We start from the raw sequence: 15,073 nt of genomic DNA, 5'->3' as shown, positions 1-15,073 counted from the left end.
GCAGACAAGAGACTGATAGGTAAGTCTCTAACTTTAAACAGAAGAGTGGCTGCTAGGTAAGCCACTAGCCTTAAACAGACAAGAGACTGATAGGTAAGTCTCTAACTTTAAACAGAAGAGTGGCTGCTAGGTAAGCTACTAGCCTTAAACAGACAAGAGACTGATAGGTAAGCCTCTAACTTTACAGATGAGTGACTGATAGGTAAGTCACACAAGCGCTTATAATATTCATCGAACTTGAGGTCGGTCCGGCATTAGTGCTCTTTGAGTCATTTAATGCAGATGTCAATTAGATCTAATCTTTATTGGCTTGTGTTGAACATGCTAAGGCCGTCTTGACTTATGAGTCAGCACTGTGTGACCAGTGCCCAGTACCACTACCGAACCTGACTAATGAGTCACAGCTTCACAGTTGATACTAACACCTTTGCCAATTCTGACTAATGAGTCAGTTCCATGCACAAGTAAGCATTGCTACCAAACATATGTCATATGTCGAATATTCAAACGTAGGGCATTTAGCATGTTTACTTAACAGTTGCTAGCACAATTATGATCAAGCACAAACATAGAGACTCAAGCTCTGATCAATCTCACAGTCAATACTCATGGCATGCCCTAATCACATGTTTTTCGTGCATCACATGCATCACACTTAATCATCCAGCATGCCTCAATAATAACCATATGCAAATGAGCAAGATTGCCAAACATTCAATAAGCTATCAATGTTTACATTTAAACATCCAACATGCATCAAGAATAACCATGCATGTCACATATGGGGTGCAGTTTTCTTACCTTTGGTCCAAGCATGGGTTACTAATAAACGAGCCACAAGCACGATCCCGATTCCAAGCCTCTAGTGATAACCTAGTCACAACCACAAATGGTGATCCAATGAATTCAAGTTCTAAAACCAATCCCAGAACCAAGACCTAGCCTCCGAGACATCAAACGCCACCAATCTGGGTAGTAGGAATGATCTCGAGGCCTAAGGTTTGAGTTCCCATGACTAAAAACCCATTTTGGTCACTTTTCCTCTTTTGAGCCGCGGCCCCAACCATTAGAGCCGCAGCCCCACTCAAGTCAGGCACAAAAATCCTCTCTGACAGCAATTAGAGCCTCAGCTCTACCCAATAGAGCCGCAGGTCAAATAGCCCATCAGCACCAAACCACCAGCTTCTTCAAGCTTCAGCCGCAGCGCCCAAGAATAGAGCTGCGGCTCAACCTCGAACCCAGCCAAAGAAACTCCATTTCTTCATCTAAAAACCTTTCAAAAACATATCCAAACATCTCCAAACTCAAAAATCCAAGTTCCCAAACATCCCCATGATCCAAAACCAACAAAACCCAAGTCTCAAATCACCCAAAAACACATCAAAACACAAAATCCAATTCAAGCTTAAAAACTTAGAACTTAAAACTTGAATTACCTCTGATTGAGTTGTTTCTCAACTAAATCCTCCGGCTAATAAGCTTCTAATCTTCCCTAGGATCTCTATGCCTCGATCATCGCTTGAATCCGAGTCCTAGAACATAAGCTACCTTCGAAAATGTGATCGGGAGACGAAAGTGGAACTTAGAGGGAGAGAGAACGTACAGAACGTTCTTTTTATTTCTTAAAAGGTTACTTCAAGCTTAAGTAGCCTCAAACAACTCCTAACGCTCGGGGTCCCGAAAACACTCCCTGGGGCAAAATAGTCAAAACCTCCAGAATTTCCCCCTGATCTCACTAACTCCCAATTTATCACCAAATATTTATTCCCATTACCCAATAACCCGGTAATGCCCTAAATACCCCTTGACTCATTCCGAGTCAAGAATAAATCCCGTTGTGACTTTCCCACTAGCTTACCTTCTAGGATCGTCTTGTGCTGAGTAACCCTAGCATAACCAAATAATAATAAAGCACCACACACATATATCACATATATGACAAATATGCCCGAAATGGCCAAAATATGAAAATCACCCAATTGCTCATAAATGAGTTCACATGCACATTTAATACACCTAAACATGCATATTATCATTTAATAACATAATAAAACAATTATGGCCCTCCCGGCCTCCTAATCAAGGTCTTAAACCTTATTAGGAAATTTGGGGCATTACAGCTATCCCCTCCTTACAGAAATTTCGTACTCGAAATTTATCTGAACTGTCGGAATATCAATTCCACACAACTGATTCCAGTTTCACAGGTCACTCCCTCGACCTCACTGTTTCTGTAACATTACCTTAACTCAAGGTACACTTTGTTCCTCAGAATCTTATTCTTTCTGTCTTATATCTGGATTGGTTATTCTTTATATGATAACTTAGCCTCAATCCCCCGATTCTCATATCCCAACTCGTGAGTTTCCTTTAACCCATGTCCTCAGCATGTAAATACAAAATACACTGTTCACAACTGACAGTACCAAAACAAGATCGAATCAAGTCAACCTAACCAGTCCTATCCAGGACTCAAACTATTATACTTCTCTAGGGCTCAACTTGCCCTTAACTCATGACCCCTTTCCATGGTGATTCTTGTAAGGAAGATATGATCTTCTACTTGGAACTCTATGTTCCTGCTTTTCAATTCAGTAAAACTTTTCCATTTACTCTGAGAAGTAAGCATCGAAGTTCCCACCCTCTAATAGTCTCAATGGTCCCTTGAACCATCTCATGATCCAGATATAACATCTCACCCATCTCGTTCCAATGAATGGGTGACGAACACGCTTTACCATACCTTATCACATAAAGTACCTTTTTAACACTGGATAACTCTCTTCCTCTCTCAAAGAGATCTGAATACTGATCATCTGTGTTACTCATCCTTACTGACAAAAATAAACTCACTTGGACTACTGGTCCACAATGACTCAATGCCAAGTCATACTGGCCCACTAACCTGGGCAATCCCTCCGCAAAGCCCATCACAATGCTATCTTGTTTCCATTATAAAGTACTCAAAGGCTACCATGGCCTCACTGATTTCTGCCCCTCTGATTTGGCCTGCTAACAGGCTAAGAACTTTACCACGCATTCCACTACATCCCTCTCCATCACAGGCCATCACTATGAAGCTTTCATATCCTGTCACATTCCCATGATGCCTGAATGAAGAGAATAAAGGAATAACATGAGATTCATCCAGAATCTCCCAATTAATCTCAATATTCATTGGATCCCAAGTCCGATCCTTACACCACAATAAACGCATACCTAATATTGCAAAACCCTTAGCTAATTCAGCTAAGATTTCCATTCAATCTTTCTTATCTGTGGTTCACTTAGTTGTCTTTCCTTTTTATCCTTTCCAAAATAATTATCTCGAACATAAAACTGACCACTTGGTCCACCGGAAACTTTACTCTAGTTCTGGTCAGATCTCTTAATCAACATGTTGCAAAGACAATTACTTTTCTCTGCCACTGAGATGTCATAACAACCCACTAATTGGTTCTGATCTGCTAGAAGACTCAGAACTAATTCCCAAAGCACCTGAAATATTCTTTATTACCCAAGGAACTTCTACTCCTAAGGCGTTCCTTGACCTTGGCAAATTTCCGCTGAGAAAATACCACAATACCATCGTCCAAGACGATCACAACTTCCATTCAAATAATCCTTTGAATACTCTGTTCATCTAACTCATAAACACTTGGCATTAAACAAATTCTCAAGACATACTCAACACTCCCAGTGCTCTTATCTGATACAAACACAGTCTTTTATATAACTTCCTCTCTGATTTCTAACTGGTCCTAACCAGATCCAAGATCCACCTTGGAGAACACCATCTTACTCAATAACTGAACCTTAAGTTCTTACAACCCCGCTGAACCATTCAATACAGTGCCCTAAAACCTGTTTCCATTCCTGGCACCAATCCATTTATCATTCTATCTCTTCACATAAAGGAAACCCTGACAAATCCCCTGGAAGCACATCCAGAAACTCACAGACTAGTCCAGTCTGTCCTGGCCCCACTGGCACAATCTATGTGGTATCCACCATACTAGCTACGAGTTTCATGCATCTCCCTACAATAAAACTCTAGCTCTCAATACATATATCATAAGCATACAGAACCCGCACACATTGCCAACTACCACAAGGCTTCCCACTCTCAAGCCCAAGAGTTACTATCCTTTCCCTGCCATTGGGCATTGCCTCATAATCACTTAACCAATCCATATCCTAGATTAGACCGAAGCTGGTCATAACCAACTTTATCATATCAACTGATGATTTTTTTTTTACCTTAATTCACCTCATCTCTTAAATCACCAATACAGTTTCACTTTTCCATCATAACATAACCATGGAATCTGCATAACAGCTCTATGCTTCTCTAGAAGCATCAAACAAAGAAATAGCATGGCACCAAAACCAATTGGCATAACTCAAAAATCAGAACTAGAAAACTAACCTGCCACCCTTGAGGAACTAGTCTCAGTCTCAAATTTCGACTGCATTGGAATGAACACTCGAGCTGGGGTCGAGCTGTCCATCCCCTTTTGCTCATCCTTCCTTCGCATTGGACAATCTTTCTTACGATGTCCAAACATATTACATGAGAAACATGCCCTTGCTTGGCATTCTCCTGAATGGTGCCTTTTACACCGAGCGCATTCTGGGTAAGTCTTCCATCTTTCCTTCTTGCTCGCTCCAATAAGTGGAGGTACCACTATCTGAGCTCCGTGCTCTCCAGCACTCTTCTTCTCATTCTTTATGCTTTCAACAGCAAGAGACTTCTCTACCACCTGAGCATAGGTAAAGATTTCATATACTGGGGCAACTCTAATGCCCTTAGCTATTCCAGGATTCAATCCTTGAACAAATCTTTCCTTTTGGGCTACATCTGTGGGTACCATGTCTAAAGCGAACTTGGCCAACCCATCAAATTTGCTAACATACTCGGCTACTATTGCCTCTCCTTGAACGATATTCAGAACTCATTCATCTTAGCGGCCTTAGCTGCATCAGAGTAATACTTCTCATTGAACAGATGCCTAAATTCTTTCCAATCCATCACAGCTGTGTCTCGTGTTTGGGATACTATTTCCCACCACGTCCGGGCATCATCCCGCAACACATATGTATCACAGATCACCCTATCGTGCCCTACCAGCCCCATACTGTCAAGAATGGAACTGATCATGCCCATCCATTGCTCAGCTCCGAATGGATCAAGGCCTCCCTCGAAGACTGGAGGGTAATACTCCTGAAATCTTCCACAGAGAAATTCCCATCTGCTCTCAACCTTAGGCTGAGCCAAAACTGATGCCACTCCTGGCATAACCAAGGAAGAAGGGCTCCCCAACAGACTCCGCTGTTGCTTCAGACACGTAATCTCTTCCTCATGCCTCTGCAATCTTGATTGCAAATCTGTGACTATCTGTTGAAAATTCATAGGTGCAGATGAGGAACTGATACCCTGGCTGTAATTTCCAGCCTCTGTATAACCACCACCAGGCCTCATTATCTGCCTTAGCTATAAACCTGTTGTTTGAGTCTGGATAAATCTTACCACACCACAATCACAAACCACTTGTAGTGCTAAAACATGCCTACGACATTCATACATTAATCATGATCCCTGCTCTTCCATCATTCATACCATGCCTCCAACTCCAGCATGCAAATAGTATAATTATATATTCATGGAGCAGGTAATCATATGATCACAATCATATATATATATTCACGGAGCATATAATCATATAGTCAAGAGTTTGGCCTGACTCTTATCAAAATATCATGCTCTCTAATACAATGTGCAGGTAAAGCATTTACATTCTATTTAAGCAGTTAAACACATAACTACAGAAATAGTTACCATTCCCTGAGTGAAGCTATCTTCAGTGACGAGTGTACATGCCCAGCTTGTCTTCAGGAACCCATAAACCTTGGCAGGCTCTGATACCAAAGTTGTAACGCCCCAACTCCAGGGACCGTTACGGTGCACATTGCAAATAGTGCTAAACTCGCTAATCGAGTTATTTGGCCATAAACGTGTAACTAAGTATGATTAGCGGTTTAGAGATTAAAATTTTTGGTTAAGATGTAACGTTTCACTAGAACGTTTACTGTATACATTGGGATCCCAAAAATATAATTTAAAGGTCTATTACAAGAAAATATTTACAACTAGTCGATCTAAGCGGCAAAACAGGGTTTAGCCCTGGTTCCTTTCCTTCAAACCTCGGCCGTGGCGGTCGAGCAGCTGCATATGTACACATCGTCACCTAAGCTCTCCAACTCAAGGATGGTCCAGCTTTCATTTGCCTTTACCTGCACCACATAGCACCCGTGAGCCAAAGCCCAGCAAGAAAACACAGTATTGGATATAAACATTATCAAATGATTATCATTATAATCACACAGATCTTATAGCTCTTAAACAGATGAGTGAATATCACTTTGAGGTTCTAGAAAACCATACTGGGTGACTGACAAGCAAGTCACTAATTTAAACAGAAGAGTGGCTGCTAGGTAAGCCACTAGCCTTAAGCAGACAAGAGACTAATAGGTAAGTCTCTAACTTTAAACAGAAGAGTGGCTTCTAGGTAAGCCACTAGCCTTAAACAGACAAGAGACTGATAGGTAAGTCTCTAACTTTAAACAGAAGAGTGGCTGCTAGGTAAGCTACTAGCCTTAAACAGACAAGAGACTGATAGGTAAGCCTCTAACTTTACAGATGAGTGACTGATAGGTAAGTCACACAAGCGCTTATAATATTCATCGAACTTGTGGTCGATCCGGCATTAATGCTCTTTGAGTCATTTAATGCAGATGTCAATTAGATCTAATCTTTATTGGCTTGTGTTGAACATGCTAAGGCCGTCTTGACTTATGAGTCAGCACTGTGTGACCAGTGCCCAGTACCACTACCGAACCTGACTAATGAGTCACAGCTTCACAGTTGATACTAACACCTTTGCCAATTCTGACTAATGAGTCATTTCCATGCACAAGTAAGCATTGCTACCAAACATATGTCATATGTCGAATATTCAAACGTAGGGCATTTAGCACATATGTCGAATATTCAAACGTAGGCCGGGAGGGCCATACATGCTTAATTATGTTATTAATTGATGAAATGCATGTATATGCTGATTATATTATGATATGATGTGAAATGCATGCATGTGAGTCCATATTTCTAATTACAGGGGTGTGTTGGTAATTTGGCCCGTTGAGGGTAAATTGATTATTTGAACGCATGTTGGTGAAATCTCTTGAGACCACATTATGATGTGGGTTTGTTCGAGCCATTTGGCATGAGACGATCAAGGAATGTTAATTATCGGTTTGGTCATAACAGGCTTAAGCTTGGGGCTCGGGGTGAGTCTCGAGGTGTTTTAAGGATTAGAGTGTTACCGGGCATTAAAGGGTAATGGGATGTGAAATATTGGTGTTTGAGGATATTGAGATTAGCGGGAATTGGGAAGCGTTAATTATGATTAACGGGATTAGTGGAATGTGCCAAAATTACCCTTGAAGTGGCTTTAGAAGCTTTAAAAGACCTAGGGGTATTTTAGTCTTTTTGGCTTGGATATATATGGTGTTTAGATGGCTGTAAAAACAGAACCAAAAACAGAGTTTTCATCTTCTCCATCCCGTACCTTCTCCTTCCTTCACCTTCCTTGAGAGTTTTTGTGATCTTGTTGAGGATTTGAGCTTAGGAGCTAGGCCTTGGCACTTTGGGAGAGTGTTCCACTATGGAAGAGCACCATAACCTGAACTTGAGGTAAGCTTTTAGCCACTAGTTTCCATGTATGCTTTGTTTTCGTTTTAAGATTTCAGCTTTAGATTTTGGTGTGGAAAGTTGGAATCAAGGGGAGATTTTGTGGTGTTTTACTTGGGTTATGATGGGGGAGAGTTATGGGTGATGTTTGGAGGTTTAAATGGGTGTTTGGAAGAGGTTTTGAGTTGGTTTGAAGGGCTGGTTCTAAGGAAAAATGCAGGAGGATGCTTGCTGGTGCGTGCTGAATTCTGGGCATTTTAGCTTATTGAGCCGCGGCCTGGCATAGGTGAGCCGCGGCCCAAGGTGCCTGTCAGGAGGGTGGCTGCCTCTGTTTGGAGGCGTGCTGCGGCGCAGCTGGGGAGGGCCGCGGCCCAATAGGGCATTTTGGCCAGAATAGTGTTTTTAGCATGGGGATTCAAGCCTAATGCCTCGGGGTTGAACCTACTACCCGGTTGAGTAATGTTTGATGTCCCGGAGGTTAGGTTTTGGTCTGGGAACCTTTTATTGTTCATTTTATTGATGGAATCCCATAATTGGTTATGACCAGGTAACCGCTAAAGGACCAAAAGGTTGATAGTTCTCAGGGTTGTTCTTTTATTCATTTTAGCTCGAATCAGAGGTAAGAAAACTGTACCCCAAGTGTGACATGCATGGATATTCGTGAGGCATGTTGGTTGTGTAATATGGACATGGATTGCATATAGAATGTTGAGCATTTGTTGCTCACTTGTGCATAGCACTGACTTATTAGTCAGGTCTGGCAAAGGTGCTAGTATCAACTGTGAAGCTGTGACTGATTAGTCAAGTTCGGCAGTGATACTGGACACTGGTCACTCAGAATTGGTAAAGGTGTTGGTATCAGCTGTGAAGCTGTGACTGATTAGTCAAGTTCGGCAGTGATACTGGACATTGGTCACTTAGCACTGACTTATTAGCCAGAACGGTCTTAGCGTGGTTCACGCAAGCCAACGGAGATTAGATCTAATCGACCATCAGTATTGAATGACTTTTAGCATTGAATGGCTCAAAGAGCATTAATGCCTAACTGACCTCAAGGGTCGATGAATGAAATAAGCACTTGGAGGCTAGTGGCTTACCTAGCAGCCACTCTCCCTCTTGAATCATGTGATGCTCACTCGCTTGTTGGAAAGCTTTATGTTCAGTGTGATTATAATGATAATCATTTGATAACATTTATGAAAAGTATTATGTTTTCTTGCTGGGCTTTGGCTCATGGGTGCTATGTGGTGCAGGTAAAGGGAAAGAAAAGCTCACCTAGCCTTGAGTGGAGAGCTGATGTGGTGGTGTGTACATATGCGACCGCTTGACCACCACGGCCAAGGAGTTCTCAGAGGAACTAGGGGGTTTACCCTATTTTTGCCGCTTAGGTCGGCGGGATTGTAAATTTAAAACTGTAATGACCATTTTGAACTGAGAACCACTTGTAAATGTTTTGTTTAGCTCTACAGAGCAGTTTGTAATGAAAATCTCCATTTCCTTTTTATTGGTTTTATGCCTTAACTTGTTAATTACACCTAGAGCACGTTTTTGACCAAAGGACTCGGGTAGCGAGTCAAATTTCCGGTCCACCGTTCACCGTAACTGTTCTGGGGTAGCCGGGGCATTACAGCAGATGTCAATTAGATATAATCTTTATTGGCTTGCGTTGAACACGCTAAGGACGTCCTGACTTATGAGTCAACACCGTGTGACCAGTGCCCAGTACCACTGCCGAACCTGGCTAATGAGTCACAGCTTCACAGTTGATACTAATACCTTTGCTAATTCTGACTAATGAGTCAGTACCATGCACAAGTAAGCATTGCTACCAAACATATGTCATATGTCGAATATTCAAACGTAGGGAATTCAGCATGCTTACTTAACAGTTGCTAGCACAATTATGATCATGCACAAACACAGAGACTCAAGCTCTGATCAATCTCACAGTCAATATTCATGGCATGCCCTAATCACATGCATCACACTTAATCATCCAGCATGCCTCAATAATAACCATATGCAAATGAGCAAGATTGCCAAACATTCAATAAGCTATCAATGTTTACATTTAAACATCCAACATGCATCAAGAATAACCATGCATGTCACATATGGGGTGCAGTTTTCTTACCTTTGGTCCAAGCATGGGTTACTAATAAACGAGCCACAAGCACGATCCCGATTCCAAGCCTCTAGTGATAACCTAGTCACAACCACAAATGGTGATCCAATGAGTTCAAGTTCTAAAACCAATCTCGGAACCAAGACCTAGCCTCCGAGACATCAAACGCCACCAATCTGGGTAGTAGGAATGATCTCGAGGCCTAAGGTTTGAGTTCCCATGACTAGAAACCCATTTTGGTCACTTTTCCTCTTTTGAGCCGCGGCCCCAACCATTAGAGCCGCAGCCCCACTCAAGTCAGGCACAAAAATCCTCTCTGACAGCAATTAGAGCCTCAGCTCTACCCAATAGAGCCGCAGGTCAAATAGCCCATCAGCACCAAACCACCAGCTTCTTCAAGCTTCAGCCGCAGCGCCCAAGAACAGAGCCGCGGCTCAACCTCGAACCCAGCCAAAGAAACTCCATTTCTTCATCTAAAAACATTTCAAAAACATATCCAAACATCTCCAAACTCAAAAATCAAAGTTCCCAAACATCCCCATGATCCAAAACCAACAAAACCCAAGTCTCAAATCACCCAAAAACACATCAAAACACAAAATCCAATTCATTATTAAAAACTTAGAACTTAAAACTTGAATTACCTCCGATTGAGTTATTTCCCAACTAAATCCTCCGGCTAATAAGCTTCTAATCTTCCCTAGGATCTCTATGCCTCGATCATCACTTGAATCCGAGTCCTAGAACTCAAGTTACCTTCGAAAATGCGATTGGGAGACGAAAGTGGAACTTAGAGGGAGAGAGAACGTACAGAACGTTCTTTTTATTTCTTAAAAGGTTACTTCAAGCTTAAGTAGCCTCAAACAAATCCTAACGCTCGGGGTCCCGAAAACACTCCCGGGGGCAAAATAGTCAAAACCTCCAGAATTTCCCCCTAATCTCACTAACTCTCAATTTATCACCAAATATTTATTCCCATTACCCAATAACCCGGTAATGCCCTAAATACCCCTTGACTCACTCCGAGTCAAGAATAAATCCTGTTGTGACTTTCCCGCTAGCATACCTCCTAGGATCGTCTTTTGCTGAGTAACCCTAGCATAACCAAATAATAATAAAGCACCACACACAAATATCACATATATGCCAAATATGCCCGAAATGGGCAAAATATGAAAATCACCCAATTGCTCATAAATGAGTTCACATGCACATTTAATACACCTAAACATGCATATTATCATTTAATAACATAATAAAGCAATTATGGCCCTCCCGGCCTCCTAATCAAGGTTTTAAACCTTATTAGGAAATTTGGGGCATTACAGTGTGCTAGAGGAGAGCTTTGCCTATACCGACCAAAGGTGTGCTAGAATGTGCTTGCCTATGCCGACTGGTGAGTTGTCTTGGCCGACCAGTCACTTCGGGGACGGATTTGGTCGGTTCACGGATCAGAATCTCAGAAGTTACCGTCTAGTAACTCTTTAGTAAAGCTTCAATAATGGCTTCAACCCGTATCATTTGAAACGGCCACGGGAATCTCTCAGATATCCCGGAATAAAAGCTATATTATTGTAATTTTAATTTATTTATATTTTAGTTAATTAAAGTTGGTTGGAAGAACCAAGGACCCGGTCAAAGGGATGTTTCTGATGTACGATCCATGAGCCTATAAATAAATGGCTCATGGCTCATGGCTTATGGCATCATTTAAGGGGGTCTGATCTTTTGAAAAGAAAAATAGCTCTATGGTTTTGAGAACTTGGGACTGTTACTTGGGGAATTCTTGGGGCATTTTCTGAGAGAGTTTAGATAGAGAAACTCTGTATTTTTCTACTTACACTTAAGAAACTCAGTTGACTCAAGTTCATCTGATCTTAAGTGTAGGATATATATATATATCACAACTCCAAGTAGATTAGGTTATTACCAATAAATTGGGGCTGAACCACTATAAAATTATTGGTGTCGTATTTTCTATTAAAGGCTTATTGTCATTTTGATGTCTACTTGTCATTGGCAAAAATTGTGGTCAACATTTTTGGTGCTTTCATTGAGAGTGAAGAGAAGAAACACGCTGCTACCCTACCAATATGCCTCTCAAGAATACCAGCATGGCCTCTAAAAAGCCAAGTATGTCAAAAGAGCCTGCTAGAACAGAAGGTCCTAGAGTGCAGAACCCAGAAACTGAGCCCAGGGTCTTTCTCGAGGAGACCACTCCAGAAGTTGAACAACATCAGGAAGCAATAGACAATTTCCAAGAGGAGGTAATGCAATTCAATGCTCGGTAGGAGTCTTTCGCCGAGGAAATGGACAAGCAGAAGGCTGCATTCGAGCAGCAAAAACAAGAAATGGCCAGGCAAAAACAGGAGATGGATGCCTAGAGTGAAGAGATTAGGCGACGAAAGGAGGAGGCCGACCGAAGACATTGTGAAGCAGCACTTGCTCTAGAAGCATCTACCCAATTGGCCCAAGCCAATGCTCAAGCTGCAGCACGAGCAGCCGCCCAAGTAGCACGAAAGAACAACGCTAGTCGGAAGTCCCCTGCTAGAAGAACGGACTCTCGGGGACCTGACCGGAGTCATAGCAATCAGACTGGTCGGGCAGATGACAGAGTCTGGTCTAGAACTGCATCAACACAAAGGGAGAACTCTAGAACTCCATCCAGGAGCCACCGATCAGAAAGTTCGAGATCAGGAAATCACCGATCGGGCAGTAAGAAGACTCCACCCAAGCAGGTACAGACCAGAACTCCTCGAGATAAGGGAACTTCACAGTTCAAATATGGGCATGGTCGTGATGAGGCTGATAGTCATCACACCGACCAGTCAAAGGAAAAGGAGGGCAATGACCAACAAGGAGGAAAAGATTTCCCGGCACGTACCGAGAAGCCTCCACTACATCCTGGCCAGCAGCGTAGTAGGAGAGAGCAGGTCCCACATAGTAAGCCTTCTGAAAAATCGAAAAGTACGGTGTTCGATCGGCTAGGAGAACATGCTTTCCAGAAGGATGACGTTGTCACAAATAAGAGGAAGATTGTCCCGGTCGAAGGGCAAGATCTGAACCGCCCTACCAGTCAAGTATAAATACTTGACGACAATGCACCAGACAAAAATGCCCAACCAAGTGGTCAAGACCTTGAGACCCCAACAGTCGCCCCAACCATCCAAGCCCAGCTTAACGCGCTAACATCTGCGGTGCAAGGTTTATCAAAACAACCTTTCAGAATGAATGTTGTAGACCACAGGAATGACAGTCCATTTTGTGCTCAGATTAGAGCAGCCCAGCCGCCAGAAAAATATAAAGCACCGGTGCTGCCGGTATATATAGAAAAGGCAGATCCCATCAGACATGTTGGGAAGTTTGAGGATCAGATGGAACTGCTCGGGGTAAGTGACGACTATCGGTGTAGAGTTTTCCCAACCACATTGTTAGATACTGCCCATGAGTGGTATTGGATGTTTAAACCGAATTCCATTACCTCTTGGGAATCATTCAGGAAGGAGTTTTGTAGACAATTCAGTCCTGCTCGGACTCCACCAGTTTATGCCAACCACTTGGCAGATATCAAACAAGGAAAGGATGAATCTCTAAAGAATTATATACATAGATTCATGAGAGAGGCCAACAGAGTAACTGCTGTCGGAAACGAGGGGAAGATGGTTGCCATATCCTCTGGAATAACTTATTGAAGCCCTTTGTGGGATAGTATCCATAGAAATCCAATTTCAACACTTCAAAAATTTCTTGACCGAGCGGATAAGTATTTGAAATTGGATGACGCGATCGAGAAAGAGGAGAAAGGCATAAACAATCCGAGCGGATCTGCTGACCATCCTAAGAATGGTGGAAATGGTCAAAATGGTGGAAATAAACGTGGGAATAACGGGTCTGACCACCATGAAGAAAAGAAGGCTAAGTCGAGTTCAAATGAAAAGCCAACCAAGTATGCGCCTCAATTCACTAATTACACCACTCTCTCAGCTAGCCGGGCGGAAATATATCTTGCTGGTCATGAAGAAGTTCCCTACAAGAAACCTCCACCCATGAGGAAAGAGATGAGTAAGAGAGACATGAATAAGTATTGTCGTTTCCATGGAGATTATGGTCATGACACGAATGAATGCAATCACCTCAAAGACAATATAGAATTTCTTCTCCGGTTGGGCAAGTTGAAAAAGTACCGGGCAGAGACATCCCAAGGAAAAGGAGGCAGCAATCCTGGGTTCAAGCGACGGAGATCTCCACCCTTGCAAACCGGGCCTGTGGACTTTACCTTAGACACTATATGTGGAGGTCCACACTTGGTTGAGGATAGTAAAAAAGTGAGGGAGAGGTATGCCCAGAAACTTCGGCATAAGCGGGAGTGCTAGGATCAGATTTGGTGGACGGAGCCTAATTAGGAATCACTGGAATGGCGAGCATCTGAGGATATATTATCACTAAAATACCGCTTTCAGAGTGGTAGCTTAATTTCGAGTTGTTTAACTTGTTATTTGAGTTTGGTTTATGAGCTAGTTATTTACTAACCAGTCATTTATTTATTTTTGAACAATTTTTTTTGTTTAAGACTCATTATTAGACATGATTTCTCCTTTTTTTTACGAGTAATAAAAGAGACTACACGCAGCGTGGTCGATTCTTGCTACAAATGTGCATGTGTGTTAATTATTCGAACAGTGTTCAATTGGTCGGTAAAATCGGACAGTGTTCAACTGGTCGATACATTTCAAGCAGTGTTCAACTGCTCGAATATTTTCCATATATTCTATGTGTTTCACGAGTAATTAACTGCTCGAACAGATTCGGTCAAGTAACAAGTGACTAAGGATCTTTCAACCCTCGATCACGTGGGGGGCACATGGGGTATACTGGTATATAATTTAATATAAACAATAAGAGCACGAGTTAAGATATCTGTTTTTAGGCTGACTTGTAAATTTTCGAAGTCCAAAAAGACCATTAAGCTAACTTGTTTGACAAAGTTTAAGTAACTTGGAATTTTTTAAAATTTCAAGTTAGAAGCAGATATTCGTTCGAAAATAAACATTATGCTCATAAAATTTTAGAGTAATAAGAGTGTGAGAAAGTATACTTGGTATGGACTTATGAAATGTCTAGAATTTCTAAGTTAGAAAACTAAGTACTCATGCGAAAATATAAGACATACATCAGAATGACTTTACTATTCACAA

This window comes from Humulus lupulus, chromosome 8, assembly GCF_963169125.1.
Source record: "Humulus lupulus chromosome 8, drHumLupu1.1, whole genome shotgun sequence".
NCBI lineage: Eukaryota > Viridiplantae > Streptophyta > Magnoliopsida > Rosales > Cannabaceae > Humulus > Humulus lupulus.
Note: the sequence above shows the minus strand (reverse complement) of the source record.